The sequence below is a fragment of the Lygodium microphyllum genome, chromosome 26 (genome assembly GCF_053477565.2).
Source record: "Lygodium microphyllum isolate KBCC chromosome 26, Lygodium_microphyllum_v1.1.10, whole genome shotgun sequence".
NCBI lineage: Eukaryota > Viridiplantae > Streptophyta > Polypodiopsida > Schizaeales > Lygodiaceae > Lygodium > Lygodium microphyllum.
Genome location: NC_141160.1, coordinates 94827642 through 94847058, shown reverse-complemented (window position 1 = coordinate 94847058; position 19417 = coordinate 94827642). Strand labels below are relative to the sequence as shown.

The 19417-nt window shown below is 42.0% G+C and overlaps 1 protein-coding gene across 7 annotated transcripts in view; it reads left to right on the top strand.

The window, feature by feature from the left end:
• Positions 1–19417, top strand: part of LOC148013560 (proteasome activator subunit 4-like) — a 165960-nt gene that overhangs the window by 134010 nt on the left and 12533 nt on the right. For 3 of the 7 annotated variants that reach the window (XM_087667582.1, XM_087667581.1, XM_087667575.1), the window contains one exon: positions 16283–16372. The gene's annotated coding sequence lies outside the window, so the exon portion shown is untranslated. Of the gene's footprint in view, positions 1–16282; positions 16373–16454; positions 16580–16937; positions 17149–19417 lie in introns of all 7 variants that reach the window. The other 4 variants (XM_087667580.1, XM_087667576.1, XM_087667578.1 and 1 more) reach the window with 3 other exon arrangements.

Genomic DNA, 19417 nt, shown 5'->3' with positions numbered 1-19417 from the left:
GAAAACAAAATTGTTTGAATGAAAAGAAAAGGAGGGAGTACTGTTGTAGAAAGTTAGCTCCGAAAGTGTGTGGTAGGCTGGAAACAAGAGCTAGATTGTTGTAGAAAGCAATGACCAATTTGGACCATGATGACCTCCGCATCCTGGGTATGGGCAGCAAGCTGAAATACCTAAAATCTGCAAGGTTGAATGGAGGGCAGCATATCTATTTATAGAAAGTTTGGGCCCTCCCAAGTGGGTTTGTGCTTATGGGATATAGACACTCTCTAGGAATGCATTTCTTTTTAAAAAAACAAGGTTTCTTCCTAAATTAAACATGTTTTGGGGCTTTTTAAGTGAAGCTCATGCATTTTTAGCTCAACACCCAATAGAAAGTGATGTATCATATCGTTGCAAGAAGCACCTATTTGGCGAGCAATATTCCATCTACTAATGAAAGCCTTGCTAAGCTCCAATAAAGGAGTCTTTGAGTGATGCTCAAGAAGGTACGAATTGTTGTTTTGAGGTAATGCTAGTTTCACCACACTTCTGTAGGGCAAGTGAAATCCATGGGTGGTTGCTAGTTTGGCCGCATAGGCCCTAGGATCACGTAGGCAAGAACCATAGGATTTGTGCCAATTAATTAAAGCACTTGATGCTTTGCAAAGTGTCTTTGCGGTTGCTACAAAGGTCCTAAAGTTTCTCTCATTCGTGTCTACATAAATTGCCATGCCATCTTTAAACTCCTCTTGTAGGAGCTCCTTGAACTAAGGAAGACAACTTGATGCAACTCGGATACTAGTGGGTATATGTACAAAAAGAGCGCATTGCGGGTGCTACAAATTGATGTAGGAAGGGGACCAATAAACATTCGTGTCTCACTGATCTATGGATATGTAATCTCTTGTCCAGCCCTGTCGACAAGAGTTTGATTGTGTGTTGAGGAATCGAGAACTACAATTCCTTTGACCCATTGCTTTGGAAATCCCATCCTCATCATGATGCCCCTCCAAGAGCTCCCATACATATGGTAATTCATCTTCTTGAAATCAAGGAGCAGAATGTGATCCTAGTCCTTTGAGTGGGCAAAAGTAGTGGATTGTTAGAAGTTGAAGACATTGTCCAAGGTGTTATGCTCTCAAACAAAGACTACCTGAGTGGTGTGCAAGATTTATGGTATAAATGGGGCCAATTTGAGATTGATCGTCTTTGCAAAGTTCTTTTAGTAGGCAGTTTAAAGCAAAGTGATTGACCTCCATTGTGTAATCTCCTATTTGTCCTGATATCCTTGCAAATGAGATGGAGCAATCCCTTAGTGTCTTTTGGTATATCTCGTGATATCATAATCTCTTGGAAAGTTGGAATGACGCCTGTGCTGATATAGTTCAAATAGCTCAATGAGGACATGTCCAATCCATCTTCTCTTAGATACTCATGTGAGGGCAAGGCTAGAAGTGCCTTCTCTAGTTGCTGCTCTATAAAAAGAGCGATCAATTACCTTGTCATGTTGTTAGTGACCACCCTCGTGAGCCACCTATCCTGCCTCTTGAGAGCCATTGTTATGGATCTGTCAACTTTTTTGAGTCTCCATAAATCCTCTCTAGCGTCTCTAAACCTTGTGTGGCCAATGAATCTCTATCCATTTTGTCTCTTGGCTGAGTCCAAAAGGAATCCTATACACTAGATCCTATACTCTGATCTTACTTCGTGGCATTAACCTTTGCTATGGCAATATGCATCCTCTTAGTTAGCAATCCAGAACATGATCTCCTCTCATTGCTTAGGAGTGCAACTAGTGATGCTATATATATATATATATATATATATAGAGAGAGAGAGAGAGAGAGAGAGAGAGAGAGAGAGATGCATCATGATTAGTATGGTCTAGTTTTTTTTTTCCTTACTTTCTTGGACTAAGAAGTCTCTTTTGGAACTGGTTCAGCCTATCGGCTCCATATTGTGGAAAAAGAAAGGGAATCATTTGGGCTAGATATGGATTTCTTGGTAGCATGTGACTATTTCTAAAAGGATAGGGGGAGCAACTTTATTGGATGTTAATTTCCATATGGTTGCTTTGAGATTGGCAGTTTTGCAGGCTCTATGTGTGTAGAGTGATCCTTGGATAGATATTGCAAAAATTAGTATCTTGCATGGCTGCACGGTTATTCAAGTTTGTTGGTGGTATGTGCTAAATTCCATGAGGCCTATTAAGGTCTCCCTGCCTTTTTTCGTTTCTCAGTTGATTGCATCCTGGCAAGAGATTTTGTGTTTCGTAGATTGGCGCCCTCCTGATCTTCGTAAGGAGGAGAATTCATTGCAAGGAGAAGTGTTGGCTACCTCGAGGTTGTTGGACTGGCTTGATAAAGACTTGCAACGATATAAGTTTAATTGGATGGCTCACTTCGGGTTGCAAACAGTCCATGATGGTGTCATTCCTAGGCAGCCCCTTCTTTATTCTTTATGGCACATTTGTCAGTACTTTCGGGTGCCTCGTGGCTATCATGACATGTGGTCATCCTAATAGGAGCAACTTTTGAGGTACTCTCCATTGCCTCCTTTACAACCCTCATCTTCTTGGCGGGATTGGATGTTTGTGCTACTTGATGATTTTGAGAACAGGTTAGCTAATCAGATCTATCGTCCGGTCGAGATTAAGAGATGGGTCACTGGAAGGGCCAATAAAATATGGCATATTTAGGACAGCAAAAAGGAGTGGTAGGAAAGATTTCTCCAACCCTGGAAGTGTAAGATTCCTTATCAGGGTAAAGTTTTCATATGGAGTTTGCTTATTGGGGGTCTTCGAATTAGGGATGTGTTGCATGCTCGCAAGATCTCCCATGGTTGCTATGTATTTTGCACTACATGTGATGAGACAGTGCTTCATCTCTTCATCTCTTGCCTTATTGCTCGATAGATTTGGAGTTTTGTTTCCTGTGCGTGGTCCTCAGTGACTCAGCAACGAATATTGGCTCGTTCGTGGATTATGGTAAGGATGCCTTCTATGTTTGCCTTGCAATCAGATTACTCCTGCCTTTTCCATTTCCTTCGTTGGATAGCTCCGTGGTATATTTGGTGTACTCGAAATGCCGTCATTTTTTATTCGGCCTCGGGTATCCATGGTCACGTGGCCTGTGTTCGTGTTTTATTGCTATGGTAGATCTTCTCTATGGTTTCAGCTAACATGGTTCTTCTTGACATTGCTGTTCCTTGGCTAGATATTGTTTGCTCCACTCGAGCTGTTTTTTTTGCGTGATATTTGTGTTATGGTCTTAGAGGCCTTTCGGCTTGATTTAAGTCTGTTTTGTTATTCTTAGCTGACTTGATGATCGAATGTAAATATTGCCATTTAATTCAATTATCTTCATGGGAGAGAGAGAGAGAGAGAGAGAGAGAGAGAGAGAGAGAGAGTGTGTGTGTGTGTGTGTGTGTGTGTGAGTGTGAGTGAGTGTGTGTGTGTGTGTGTGTGTGTGTGTGTGTGTGTGTGTAATTACGAAAGAAAAAGTGTGTGTGTGTAGGTTGCCATGTCTCCTTATGTTGTCTTTGACAGAGTTGATTTCCTGTAGGCTCTCATCCAAGTCTCTAGTTTTCTATCCAGTTGAGAAAGGTCTAGTCCCTAAATCCCACGATAGACTCTCTAAGATCATCATCATTATATAGGTGCTTTTGAACCTTGATACTAGAATGGGATTCTTTGACTCACTCAGAAAGAACCTATTGGAGCTGAGAATAGTTGAAGAGAATCATGTCACAACTCTATAGAAACAGAGTTTGTATCCTTTTTGACTAATTTGTCTATATAATGATTTATTAAAAATTTGTTTCCTTTGCACTAATTAGATATAAAGAAAACTGCATTGGAGCTGGCCATTGATGAGTGGTCACAGGTTATGGTGGACCCACGCGGTAGGTTAGAGAAAAGATAGTTCACACTTCCACCTATATGGCCCGATTGGGCGCCTGTGACCAGAACTCACGCATATCAGGGTTAGACTCGCACACAGAAAAGATTGATGCCTTGAAGTGTGGGCTAGATCCACCAGAACAGAGAGTTACAATCAACAAGATGGCATGATCATGAAATGCTTGTATAATGTGCATGTGTGGACTGAAAGCTTGAAATGCACATTTCTTTGCATAGGAAAGTCACATGAAGATTCTGATACTGTTTTTGCGATGTACACGGAAAAAGCTTTCATATGACACCCATATTGGGGGGGTCCCTAAATTTTAGGAGATCCCTAAATTTTAGGAGCCTCAAATTAGCCTAAAAATGCTAGTCCTAAAAAATAGGGATGTCATTCTAAAAATAGTAAGTTTTGTACTCTGACTGTGCTTACTAAATTTGGTTGTTTGACACTTTTCAGCCCAAAAAGGAAGGCCATAAAGAAGAGACAAGTGTCAAGACACTTGTCACACAAGTTTCCAAGTGTCCCACCACTTGTCACATCTCATGACATGTGGCTGGACACTTGTCTTGTGCTACTCCACTTTCCTCTTTTGTACTAGCTCTTCCCTCTCCTATAAATAAGAGCTCGTTTTTCTTCATTCAGCATCATTTTTCTTTGCTGTAAACTCATGTACAGTACCCACAGATAGCCAGAAACTGGCCCCATCCATCCCCATCCCCATCATCATCCCCCACTTCTCCATTATCAAATTCCTCCACATTCCCTCTTCTATCACTGCTGTTTTACAGGACAGCAAGCCTGTAAATTCATTACAGCACCTCCTTCTCAAGCTCTTTCTTCCATTTTAGCAACAAGAAGCAAGCCCTATCCATGTACTACTGTTCAACGATGGAGAAAGGCTGATTTCCCCTCCTTCTTCTCTCATAACTGTAAAGAAATCAGTTCTTATCATTGCATAATAGATTATGCATGTGTATTTGTACATCTTTGCATGATCTTGTGAGAGAGAGAATTACTTCTCCTCACTTTTAGGTTGATTGTAACTGAGTTCTTCCCTAAGGGACTTGGGTTGAGCAGAAATACATTCCTTCGGGGGGCGGGGGGGGGGGGGGGGGGGGGGGGGGGGGGGGTTTACCCATCTTGAACCCTTAATCTTGTCTCCATTACTTTTACATTTTCATGGCTGTAATTTTGTGAGTAATTTTCATTTTCAGCTTAAGTGTTCATTCTCTTTTATATTAAATCTCGAAAACAAGCGAATATCACAATTGTTAAGCATACTACGTTGTTCGGGGCGTTTACAGTGGTATCAGAGCTTTGACTCGGTCCTCACCCCAACACTGGTAGTGCTTACAATGATAAGTTTGTTTGTTTTCAGCCCTTGCATTGAGTGCTTGAGCATATTTTTTTCTTAAGAGTCTCAATGGATCAGTCGAGTGCTATCCTTCAAGCCATTCAAAGTCTTAGAGAGGAGAATCAGCAAATTCGTGACGAACTTCTCAAACTAGAAAAAGTTGAGAATCCCAAAGAATTTAAGGAAAGAAGCCCATCTGCTTCAAGGAGACAAAGCCATACCAATGAAAGGAGCCGATCAAGAAGTCCAACTACTTCTAAGAGGCAGTCCCATTCTACTTCAAGACAAAGAAAGAGATCGCGTCGAAGCTCATCCTTTTCTTCAAAGTCATCTGGCGCCTACTCTGATGGACCCTCTTCTAGTGACGAAGAGTCACACCCTTCTCGTGGAAGACCTCATCATCGTCAAAGGCGTCGACATTCTTCACCCTCATCTCCATCTTCATCCCCATCAAGCACTTCATCATCTTCAATCTCAAGATCCGGGCATGGACGAAGGCATAAGAAGAAGAAGAAGACTAAGTCACTATCTCAACTTGAAAAGAAGATCAAGTTCAGTATGTATGATGGTTCCCGAAATCCTGATCTTCTTTTGAAGTTTATTCGTCAATTTCAAATTTTGTATGGATTAAGTTTGCAGCTTTACATTTAACCGACTTAGCCCATACTTGGTGGACGGGGTTGGAATATGATCATACAGCCCAAAATCATGGCGGTCCTTTGTTCGCATGATACAAAGCCAATTTCTTCCTGTTCATTTCAAAAGAGATGTAAAAATGGAATGGGATCGGCTTTGGCAAAGGAAAAATGAGTCACTTGGTGACTATACCAAGAGATTTTGGGAGCTACTTTTGAAGGTCCAACATTTCAAGAAGATCAGCAGTTCGGAAAAGCTTAGGAAGTTTCAAGGAGGTTTGCATTTTAAACTTCGTATTGCTCTTAATCATTATCATTGTTCTAGTCTCATGGAACTCATTGACCATGCTGAGACATGGGAAATGGAGCATAATGGCAACAAATCATTCCAAAAAAATGATAAGAAGAGAGTAGCTGATGATGAGGAGTACTCAGCCCCAAATGAAGGACAAAAACAACGGCAAAAGCAGCCATTAAATCAAAAGAAGATGAAGCCCTTTGCGCCTCCTAATGCTCCTCAATTTCGCTCCAATCTATACCCACAAGCAAAGCAACTTTCCGAAGAAGAAAAGCAACGCTTCATGAAAGAAGGGAAGTGCTTTAAATGTGGACAAACAGGCCACATATCGAAGCAATGTCCAAACAAGGGACAAAGCAAGGTTTCTGATAACAAGCCTAAGTCGCCAGTGAAAATCAATGCTATCAGTGATGTAGTTGCAAACACAACTCACACTCCAGAGATGCGCAAATTATTAAAAGCTTGGGGACAGTTGCAAGGTAAGCAAGCACTATTCTTGATAGATCTTGGGGAGACTGAAAATGTCATTTCCTTGCAATTAGCTAAAGAGCTTGGATTAAAGAATGAAGAGATGGACACTCCGGCAGAAGTTCGCCAAGCTTTAAATGCCGATGAAGGTGACGCAGTGAAGACTGTGACACCCTACATTGGCAAGCTCAAGTTTGAAATTCAAGGCTACAGTGACGAAGATACGTTCTGTATCGGAGACCTTGATGGTTGCGATGTGATTCTTGGCATGCCGTGGAATCATAGAGTAGATTCAACCATCTTCTCTCAGAAAAAGAAGGTAGAACTTACCAACAAAGGCAAGAAGTACGAGATCCAAGCTGAAGTTTCTGGAGACACCATACCTATGGTAAGCCATATGCAAGTCTCTAGAGCAATTAAGGATTGTGTTCAATGTTGTTTGCTTTATGTCACTGATGTAAAAGATAATATGAATGCTGAAAACCAAGAGCGACTTCAGCTCTTGGAAAAGTATAAAGACTGTTTTTCGGAAGATCTTCCTTATCAGCTTCCTCCAGAAAGGCCAGAAGACCATCATATTGATATTATACCGGGCAGTTCTCCTCCTAATATAGCACCATACCGTGTGAGCCGTCCTCAACAAGAAGAAATTAGAAAGAAAGTCAAAGACCTACTCAACCGTGGGCTAATTAGGCCAAGTAGCTCACCATTTTGTTCACTGGTTCTTCTTGTTCAAAAGAAAGATGGCACATTCAGGATGTGCATTGATTATCGAGTCCTCAACAAAATCACTGTGAAAAATCGGTTTCCTATTCCCAAAATTGACGACATTTTGGATCGTCTAGGAGGCTCAAAGATTTTCAGCCGCATTGATCTAAAGAGTGGTTATCATCAAATTAGGGTAATACCACAAGATGTACACAAAACTGCTTTCCGCACTTCATACGGTCTTTATGAATTCTTGGTGGTTCCTTTCGGATTAACCAATGCACCAGCCACCTTTAATCGAATGATGGAGCGCATCTTTAGAGAGCATCGACAATATGTCGGTACTTTCTTTGATGATATTCTTGTCTTTAGCAAGAATGAAGAGGAGCATCATCAATACTTGGAGATTGTTCTACAATTACTTCAACAAAATCAACTCTTGGTAAATGGTAAAAAGAGTGAATTTTTCATGCATAAAATAAATTACCTTGGGCATGTCATCTCTTCTGAAGGGATTCAGATGGATCCTGAAAAGATTAAGATAATCCAAGAATGGCCTCATCTTCATGATGTACATGAGGTGCGATGGTTTCTTGGCTTATGCTCTTATTACCGCCGCTTCATCAAGCATTTTGCACAAATGGCTTCTCCATTTCATGACCTTACAAAGAAGAAGACTTCTTTCAAATGGAAGGAAAAAGAGAAGGCAGCCTTCACAAGGCTGAAAACAGCTCTTACTTCTGGACCTGTTCTTATCATTCCAGATTTGGTAAAACCATTTGTGGTGGAAGCAGATGCTTGCGGTGATTGTATTGGTGCAGTGCTAAATCAAGAAGGCCATGCCATAGCCTTTGAAAGCCGCCGTCTAAATGATGTGGAGAAAAGGTATGACATTTATGAAAAGGAGCTCTTAGCAGTGGTTCATGCTTTGAAGATATGGAAACATTATCTTTTAGACAATGAATTCCTTATTAAAACTGATTATCAGAGCTTGAAGTATTTCAAGACTCAAAAGCATTTGTAAGAGAAACATCCAAGATGGGAAAATTTCTTGTCTATGTTTCATTTTCAAATTATGTACACTCCAGGGAAACAAAATGTAGTTGGTGATGCACTTTCTAGAGTGCCTCGCATTGCAACTATTACAGTGGCTCATCATGAAGATTTTCAAACGATGAAGAATACTTATGATGAAGATATTGATTTTGCAGCAATTTGGTCAAATTTACAGCAAGGAGGTTCTCATCCAGATTATTCCATCAAAGACGGTTACCTTCTCATGAACAATCGCCTTTGTGTCACTGTTCTTATTCGACAAAAGGTGCTTAAAGAAAGTCATGAACCCCCTTATGCAGGGCATAGAGGGAGGGCAGCCACTCAGTGTGCAATTGAGCGCTACTTTTATTGGCCAACATTACGAAGAGATACACATAACTTCATTGAGGCTTGTCTGGTATGCCAAAAATCCAAGTATGATAGACAGAAGATTCCAAGATTGTTGCAACCTCTTCCAGTGCCCAAAGATCCATGGAAATCTATCACAATGGATTTCATCTCAGGTATTCCAAGAACACCTCAAGGTCATGATATGATTTCGGTCATAATTGATAGATTCAGCAAACAATCACATTTTATTCCATGTCATAAAACATTGAAATCCGCACAAGCTGCAAGACTTTTCATTCAACATATCTTCAGATTACATGGTATGCCTTCTGAGATCATTTCAGATAGAGACTCCAAATTCACAAATAACTTTTGGCGTACTTTATTTGAGAATTTGGGAATCACTTTAAAGTTCTCCTCAGCTTTTCATCCTCAAACTGACGGCCAAACAGAGGTGATGAATGTCACTCTTTTGGATATGTTGAAAGCTTATGTTAGTGAACATAAGTCACAATGGCAAAAATATCTTCCATTATTGGAGTTTGCTTACAACAATACAGTGCACTCATCCACAGGGAAAGCTCCAAATGAAATAGTACAAGGTAAAGCGATTCCTCCTCCAATTATTCGCACTAAAGATAAGATTTTTGCTGTTGATGAGTTTGCTTCAGATTTAAAAACCGGAATGGATCAAGTTCGAGCCACTATCAAAGTTGCCCAAGAGCGACAAAAGAAGCAAGCAGATAAACGAAGAAGACCTTTGGCTTTTGAAAAAGGTCAATATGTCTTGCTAAAGTTTGATAAAAGCAGGCTCAAACAAGGTTTCGGTCAAAATTCATCTTTTCCAAAGCTCTCCAGTAGATACTTTGGACCCTTCAAAGTGATTGAGAAAATAAATGAAGTTTCTTATCGACTAGAGCTTCCTGCTCATTGGAAAATACACAATGCTTTTCATGTAAGTTTGCTAATCCCCAGAAGTTGAAGAAACAGAGCAACTCTTGGAACCTGAACAGATTTTGTTTCACAAGGATCGAACCACGAGAAGTGGCCTTGTGACACGAAAATTCTTACTAAAATTCAAGAATCTACCCACAACAGATGCACAATGGGTAGATGAAAAATTCATGAAGGATTACCCAGACATTCTTCAGCCATATCAAGAAGCTTTTCAGCTGAGGACAGCTGAATAAAAGCCAGAGGGCTGTCACAACTCTATAGAAACAGAATTTGTATCCTTTTTGACTAATTTTTCTATATAATGATTTATTAAAAAATTGTTTCCTTTGCACTAATTAGATATAAAGAAAAGTGCATTGGAGCTGGCCACTGATGAGTGGTCACAGGTTATGGTGGACCCACGCGGTAGGTTAGAGAAAAGATAGTTCACACTTCCACCTATATGGTTGGATTGGGCGCTTGTGACCAGAACTCACGCATATCAGGGTTAGACTCGCACACATAAAAGATTGATGCCTTGAAGTGTGGGCTAGATCCACCAGAACAGACAGTTACAATCAACAAGATGGCATGATCATGAAATACTTGTATAATGTGCATGTGTGGGTTGAAAGCTTGAAATGCACATTTCTTTGCATAGGAAAGTCACATGAAGATTCTGATACCGTTTTTGCGATGTACACGGAAAAAGCTTTCATATGACACCCATATTGGGGGGTCCCTAAATTTTAGGAGATCCCTAAATTTTAGGAGGTCCCTAAATTTTAGGAGCCTCAAATTAGCCTAAAAATGCTAGTCCTAAAAAATAGGGATGTCATTCTAAAAATAGTAAGTTCTGTACTCTGACTGTGCTTACTAAATTTGGTTGTTTAACAGTATTCAGCCCAAAAAGGAAGGCCATAAAGAAGAGACAAGTGTCAAGACACTTGTCACACAAGTTTCCAAGTGTCCCACCACTTGTCACATCTCATGACATGTGGCTGGACACGTGTCTTGTGCTACTCCACTTTCCCCTTTTGTACTAGCTCTTCCCTCTCCTATAAATAAGAGCTCGTTTTTCTTCATTCAGCATCATTTTTCTTTGCTGTAAACTCATGTACAATACCCACAGATAGCCAGAAACTGGCCCCATCCATCCCCATCCCCATCATCATCCCCCACTTCTCCATTATCAAATTCCTCCACATTCCCTCTTCTATCACTGCTGTTTTACAGGACAGCAAGCCTGTAAATTCATTACAGCACCTCCTTCTCAAGCTCTTTCTTCCATTTTAGCAACAAGAAGCAAGCCCTATCCATGTACGACTGTTCAACGATGGAGAAAGGCTGATTTCCCCTCCTTCTTCTCTCATAACTGTAAAGAAATCAGTTCTTATCATTGCATAATAGATTATGCATGTGTGTTTGTACATCTTTGCATGATCTTGTGAGAGAGAGAATTACTTCTCCTCACTCTCAGGTTGATTGTAATTGAGTTCTTCCCTAAGGGACTTGGGTTGAGCAGAAATACATTCCTTCGGGGAGGGGGGTTGCCCATCTTCAACCCTCAATCTTGTCTCCATTACTTTTACATTTTCATGGCTGTAATTTTGTGAGTAATTTTCATTTTCAGCTTAAGTGTTCATTCTCTTTTATATTAAATCTCGAAAACAAGCGAATATCACAATTGTTAAGCATACTACGTTGTTCAGGGCGTTTACAAATCATGACAAGAATGATACCAACTAGGCTGCATTTGTTGCAAGTCCATTCATCCACATAGAACTTGTCGATGCTATAGAGCATCCTAGCTCGTATTGCGTTGTCTCTCCAAGAAAACTATAGTGAGCCTATGGGTTTACCAAACTTTGCTGTGAAGCAAGGATCTTTTCCTTAGATGTAAAATATGAGCTACTCTCAGGTCGCTTACCTTCCTTCTCTAATAATCTCTGTACATCTATTTCTCATACCCTTCAGGGCCTCTACTATGTTGAAATTGCCGCCTACTATCCAATGGCTGGTGGTTTTTGTTCCCCTCCAAGGCTAAGGCCTACCACCTTGTTACATAAGGAGATTTGTTGCTGGTGTGTACTGGGACATTCTGTTGCAAGGTGGGCAATCCTTCTGCAAGCCAAGCACTAGCCAAGGAGGCCCGAGTATGAAATGGGTGTCAAGGGAATCTATGGGACAGTTACTCTGCCTGATGGGTATCAATGAGGAACCCTCAAGCCTGCATCAGCAAAATTTTGTCTCTCCCTATGACATGGCAGAATGCACTACCAATCTCTCACAGGTAAGGAGTGAAATACTCATGGAGTTCTAGAAAAAGGTAGTGGCAATGATGCTGTTCTCAAGTGTGAAATATTCCTAGCCCTTGACCCATGTGTCGAAATTTGCTTTTGAGGATTTGACATTGAGCGGATTGGTGGTGAGTGCCACCTTTATTTGCTCAGGTGAGTTGTACTTGGACCTGGAAGCATCCCTTTCCAAAGGTATCACTTGACTAACCCTGGCTGGGGTGCTTATGAGAGCTGCCTGGATGGATTCCTCAAGGGAATGAATGGGGGGATGAACTCCAACAAATCTGCAAGCCAGAGGTGACAACTTAAGGGCTGTCAATTTGTCCTCCGTAAAAGCAAGCTTTGTGTCTGAAGCAAACGGGCAGAAAGAAATTAGCTAAAGCTACACGGGGTAGCAAGCCACATTGGATTCCCCTAATAGTGGTGATTCCCCTATTGGAACTTACTGGAACTACTTGTTGGAATGAGTAGAGAGTGAGGTCACGAATGTGGATAAAGCTCGCATTGGACAAACTCTCAAAGGAGGCAAGATGAGCCTGAATTCTGAAGTTCATTGGCCAGTCAGACATCCCTTTTGAAGTTGAGAAGGTCACCGATTGGGATGGCTGCTAGAAGTTGTGTTACTTGTGGGTCTCCCAAGGTTGTGACAACCACTTTGGTTTGTATAATTGTTGCCACCAATCTACCACCACTTGGTGGGCTTACCAACTTCTATTTCCCAGGCCTGAGGTTCTCATGATCTTGTGTTACTGGTTTGAAGAGTGTGTTCTGAATTCAAAAGGCTGCTTCTTTGATGGATTATCTCTATACCACAGTGCGCAATGAGGTCAGCTTTTATTCACGCTTGCATGAGGGATCTCCACCGTTTCATTATGCAGGTTCTTGTAGTTCGTCTCAATGTGAGGTTCTATCTCCTAAGTTCCAGACATAGATCTTGTATCATTGCACTTCTCCCTTGACTTGTAGTTCTTCCAGTCCTTTTCAAGCATGGTGCTTCTCTCTGTTGGTGTAGAGGAGGTTAGCCATTTATCGAAAGCTTTGTGGCATACTCTCTTGGGCTCCACATACTGAACTGGTTTATCCCAGATGTAGGGCTTCCAGTGATTTGTTTTGCCAGCTTCTTTCCAGAGTCCCCTTCCTGCTAATTATCTTACAATGATCGAGTGCAGTGAGGCATGTCTTCTCAAGCCTTACTTCTGTACTTGAGCATTCAATTGTATTTACAAGGATCTCTTTGCAACTACTTTGTGGTGGAACTAGAGACTCTACAGAGACAATCTAGAGGACTTCTTGGGGAGAAGAGTACTGAACCTTGGTTGATCCCTTGTAGAGATGGTGTTTCTAGTTTGTGCTCTAGATGTAGTATGTCTAATGCCCCATCCGAGATCTGACAGGGGGTGTGAGCTACACACGTTTCTTGTCATCTCTTGGTTGTCAACTCCATAATTGATTCAATGGGGATGTCATGGATGTTTGATATTTATTGTCTGTTTGTATTTGGTTTGGTCCCTTTTCCCATGGTGGTCAGTTGTGTGGTAGCCAGTCACTTTTAGTAGGCCCAAACATTGTAGGTCGTACTTTGGGCTTTTTATAGAGGACCCTAATGCTCTCCGTTTCCTGCTATTTGGCCCAGGGACCACAATGTGGGTTTGTCCCTCCCAACAGGACCCTCACTCGTGCATTTCCAAGCGACTATCATCTTGTATCTTGTTCATTGCTTGTGCCATCTATGGAGATTCTTCAGCCTCTGAGTTCATGTCTTTGTTCCTTATTCCTGCTGCCATTTTGACACTATTATGCTTCATATTTGCATTTTTTAAACATGTTCTGTCTTTTAGAGTTAGATGAGATTTATAACTTTGATCCTAGAAATGACTTTTAAAGGAATGTGAGGGTAGATGTTTCTTATTGTTCTTACATGAATGCGTTATTGTAGAAAGCTGCAATATACAATTTGGAATGATCAATTCTATAGCCACATTGGTGCCAAATAGTCAATCAAGTCTAGGAAAGACAGGGATATTGAGTCGTTGAAAATTTGCTTTCTTTCAACAGTTGATTGATGTTGGTACCCTTACAAAGATAGGTATTGTGCTAGAGTTGAGGTGTATGAGACACTTAGCTGCAGTAGTTGCATTCATGCTTGGATACATGATGAACATGTTCTATGCTTTGCAGGAATCACATCAGTATTTTAGGATTGGGATTTCCTATGTCATTGACTATGAAAATATTAAATGGTGGAGTAATTAATTAAAGCAAATGAGCTTGTTCGGCTTAAATTATGAAGTGGATTATCATTACACTTTCGAAAATCCTTCCCAAGAGAGGGGTTGCATAATTTGCAATGTATTGTACACTGATGACATGTCTCTACACACCACATAACACAGTGTAAGTGTGTACGGTGAGTAGTGGATCAGTGGGCACACAGTGGATGTGTGGTCAAGACCCAGGGGTGTCTTGAGTGAGTAGTGGATCACTGGGCACACAGTGGATGCATATTCTTGACCTAGGGGATTCTTGAGTGATTCGATGGCTGGTGCAGCTAATGGGTAGCTAGATGCCTGTTGGAATAGAGTGGGGATCCTAGTGTAGCAAGCCTGGACCTGTACGAGACTATGGTCCTTTGAGAAAAGTGAAGTTTGTGAGGAAGTTCCTCATGCGATGCTCAATGAAGTTTCTGAAGAGATGCTTGAGCTCCCGAACAAAACTCGACTTCTCACTGCCACTCTGCTTTATGTGCCTCTCTTTGTTTCTTTTTTTTGTTTGGGCCGGGGGGGGGGGGGAGTTGGTTGTAAAAAATGGTGTGGCTAATTGTATTACTTAGAAGAGAATACAATGAAGGAAAAGTGCAGAACAGTCTAGCTGGAACTGGATGTTATTTAAATCAAATATACACAAGGACCACCAGGATTTGCTATCCCATAAAGTGAAAAGTTGGCAATGTCAAACCCATCTGTGAAGGAACTGCTGCCAACACTCCCATGGATGTCGATATAGTCGCCCTGAAGTTGCTTCCAAAGCAGCGGAGAGAGATGGGCGACTACCCATCTCCCAAGGTTGCCTATACTGAAAGGCTCTCTGTTAAATATCAACTGGAAGCGGGCCTTTCAAATGTGCCATCCTATGATGCTACCAATAATCTGCTGCACCTTTGATGATGAGGCAGTTGGTTCTAGTACCTCTCTGTTGGACAAAGCCTCCAGGCAGCTACTGCACATGAACCGCCCTCAATTGTCAAGGTTGTGTCATGGATCTCTGCCTCAAAGAGTAGGTGATAACTGGCATCCTTGGGCTGTGCCCCCTTTTTGGGGGGTGGGGGGGCAGGGGTGGTTGTGTGGGGTGTGTGCTGAAGGCTTGAGAGTGAAGAAGAAGAGAAAGGGGAGAGGATGGTGTGGGGAAGAGGCTGAATGTGGCAACACTGATGGGACTGCAGCAGGAGGCAGAAGCAGCAGCAGTTGTGGCAAGGACTAGCAACAGCAATGTTAGAGGATGTGGGGAAGCTGAGGTGATGGGGGGATGCAGGGGTGGCATGCATGGGCCTGTGGGCTGGCTGGGGCGATGCGTGCAGATTTGGGACTGGCTGGGGCGTAGCATGCAAGTTTGAATCGGTATGCAGGCAGGCAGAGACTGGCAGTGGTGGCATGGGGCTTGGGGCAGCTGTGTGTTGTGATAGTGGTAGCATGCCAGTGAGGGTGCTTCAACAGGCACTAGTTGTCGCTATGACAAACCAAAACCTAGGCCGGTCTCAGTAGAGTGCCTACACCCTAACCTTGTATCAGATTGTAGTAAATGCAAAAGTCTGGAATAAAGGGTACCAAAACACTGGGTCGTTGTGCAAAACAACCTTGAAATACATTTGTGGATATCAGTTGTGTGAAAGTTCCCAAAACACCTAGTATTTGCAGTTTCTAGGTTCATCTGCACTTATGGTTTCATTTCCTAGGCACATCACTTAATTGTTACTGGAAACACTACATAATTCTGTGTTGCATTCCTGTTTCTAATTTCAATATTTCCCATAACTACGCTTGCTATTTTACTGTAGGTTAAGTGTATCTACCAAAATAATAGTTGGCATGCTAGATAAAATAAATCTATGTAGGTTCTTTTGTGTTGTACCTAATTTTGTTTAAAGATCGACTTTAGAGGTTTAGACTTGCAAAACTTCACCTTTTTGTCTTTATTTTCTCTTTGCTTTAAAATTTTTTTTTTGGTGTAAATGACATAAGCAAACAAGTACATTCTAGAAGTCAATTCTGTATGAGTTGGAGTTTTCTAATTTTAGAGAACATTGTTGTGCACAGATGAGGTTACAATATTACTAAAAATACACATGCTGATACAAGCTCCAAGCTTTTCTTGGATCCAACAATCTCCCTTTATTGGAACAACAGGTATTTTCAAGACACTTACTACCTGCAATGATTGATCCATCTTTGAGTGGGTTCTGCCTTCTTATTATCTTGCTTGTGCTAGAGCTATTGTGCAGGCTTGTCCTTCTCACCTCTACTTCTCAGTCACCTATCTTTAAGAATCTCTCAAAATGCCTGAAGAATCTATCAAAAAAGTGCTCTGATTAGAGCGTCCTAACATTGATAAAGGTACAAGGTGATCTCTTGTTGCTGGGGCAGAGATCTCTGTTATTTCAGTCCCACCTTGAAAACTTTTAGGTGGGTTCATCTAAGGTCATTTGAAAAGGAGACGAATAACGCTTGGTAAAACTAACACCATATTATCACTGGCTGTATAAAGGTAGATGAGCCAAATGTATTTTGGCAAAGAGATTTATGTGATTTGTGGTCATTAGGTAAGTTGGTGTGCCAATGATACCAACTTACTCCATTGCAGTATGTAATTGCTGCTTTTTTTATGCTTATTCCTATGGATAATATTATTGCGAAAGGAATACATGGTCTCCACTTCCCATAACAGAAGACTTCTCGCTATGGATCAATGCAGGATGATAAGACTGGGCCCTCACAGAGCTGACAGTAGGGAGAGTAGAGGATCACAGAGCCTTTCAGATGTATCCTGTAGAGATGCCTATGGGACAGCTGACAACCGCAGAGGGTCTCCTTGTGGTTGGTAGCCCATGGGGGTCTTATGGTGGGCAGGTAGCCTCCTTGAGAGTCCTTGGACTCCTGTGATTTGGTCTTTCAGCTCCAGCTAGGTACTTGTACTTCTTTGAGTGTCTTCTGATTCATGTGTATTTGGTCTTTTCACTATTGCTAGCCTCGCAAGTGCTTGTAAGGAGTTTCTTCTGATGTACTGAATTGCGGTTTACAGGCCTTTCTTTGTACTCTGTATTTTTACCTTGGGGGCTTTTATGCAAGGGGTCATTAGTTGAATTTTTCTTTTCTCTAAAAAGAAAAATATAATCAGCCACACTTTATCTTGCAAAACTATAGGTGATGGCTCTTATTCTTCTGAAGAATACTTGGTAAGGCTTACAAGTTTTGATGTCTACATTGCATTTCTTCAAAGAGGGAATGAATTATTTTGTCTAAGTTCAAAAAGTCAGTGGGGCTACCCTCTCTCCCATTGTGTTCTTTGGAGAGGCCTACTGTGGTAAGCCCAATATCTCAAACCATCTATCATGCACACTTCCCTAGATCCAAGTCTAAGTACTCACTTGTGTCCCAATGAGCTACCACTCTAACCCTCTAGTTAGAGGATCCGGTGAACACTACTGATCGAAATCTCCCCTCATGAGTCAACCATCCTCTTGCACTAAAATGATAAAGACTCTCCCCATCGGTGGTGACTATTGCTAAGAATACCTTCTGTGGTAAAGAGACCAATCCAGGTTTGAGAGGTGTCCGTAGAAGTCCTCCGCTTTGGGGGTGTGAAGGAAACTGCTAGGGTTTGCACTAAGGACACACAGAATGTAGGACCACGACAAAAACACAAAGAGAAAGACACAGACACAAAGGGCAAAACTCAAAACTCAAACACAGAAACTCAAACACAAACAAAAGAAGGGAGAGAGAGAACACAACTCTGAAGTGAATGAATGCTGTAAATGAATATAAGAGTGTACAATGTGCTCAAGTGTAGATCAATTCGGAGTGTGATGTCCACCGGAGACGGATCCCAAGTCTATGACCACCAGTCGTAGTGTAGGAGTGCTGAATAGTGAACGGCAGCAGGTTGGTCACCCAAAACGCAGCAGTCTGGAGGCTGGAAAGTGGTAAACGCAGCAGTGTACCACCGATCAAAGGCTGGAAACTGTGCACAGTCTGCTGTAAACAGCCGGCTGAAACAGTGTCTGAGAGTGTCAGGGCCTGCAATGCTGAAAACGCAGGCTGGCTTACCCTGGAAATGATGGACAGTAGGCTGAACAACAGTCTGGAGCAGTCGCAAGCAGTTGAGAGCTGTCGCATTCAGCAATGGATAGGCTGAAGATAACGTGGCTGCAGTCGATGATGGTTGGACAGCAGATGGAGGCAGGCTGCAGGCTCGAAACTAGGCGCCAACAGCAGCAGAGGGTGTATGGGCTGGTGTAACCTACAAACAAGGATGATGGCTGAATGGGGGTAGCCTGTCTATTTATAGATGTGGAAGGGCGCCCCAGAAATTAGGGTTTTCACTAAACTATCTCGAACCGCTCCCTGTTTTAGGGTTTCCACTGAACTCTCTCGAACCACTCCCAGTTTTAGGGTTTTACTCTAAAATAGCATTTTTAGTGTGTTTTGGGGTTGTTTAAGAGGCTAATCTGAAAGTAATGCATATTTTAGCTCAACACCCCCTCTCAGGCCCAAAACTAAGCTGAAAGGTTAGGCCAGCCATTGTGATATTTATGTGTCCCAAGTCGTCCCACCCCAAAGCAGCCAAGGCATCGGACAAAGGGTGCACGTCGGCTGCCCAGTGGCCTACCAAGACTACAAAGGCGATGATTATCTTACCAAGGGAATCCAAGTAGTCATCCCAGAGAGGACAGGACATCAGACAAAGGGTGCACGTCGGCTGCCGAGTGGCCTACCAACCCCTACAAAGGCGGATAGAACTTCATGGATTTTTTAAAAAAATAATAATAATAAGTGAAGTAAATTTGATGGGATGCGGTTGATTGAGTAAAAGTGACCTAGAAGACGAGAGTAGGGAGGGTACACCCAACACATCACAAAACAGTACAAGCTAACCCATCCACTCAAGGTGTCGATGACGAGGAAAAATAGGTGATGAGGTATCCATGTGATGAAGGAGGGTGGTGTGGTAACAACAGCCGTTGGTGAAAACAACTTAGGATCCGCACAAGTGGTGCTCTGCACAATGAGATGCAAAGTATGCTACATGCTGAAGAATGCTCATGCAGCAGGTGGCACTTGGACAGTATCCCTCGTGGGGAAATTGTTCACTTGCCCAAGCGCCCTAGTACAAAGATGATGTAATCATGCAATGCAAAGGGTAAGATACAACAAGGGGAAGAAGCCGATGTT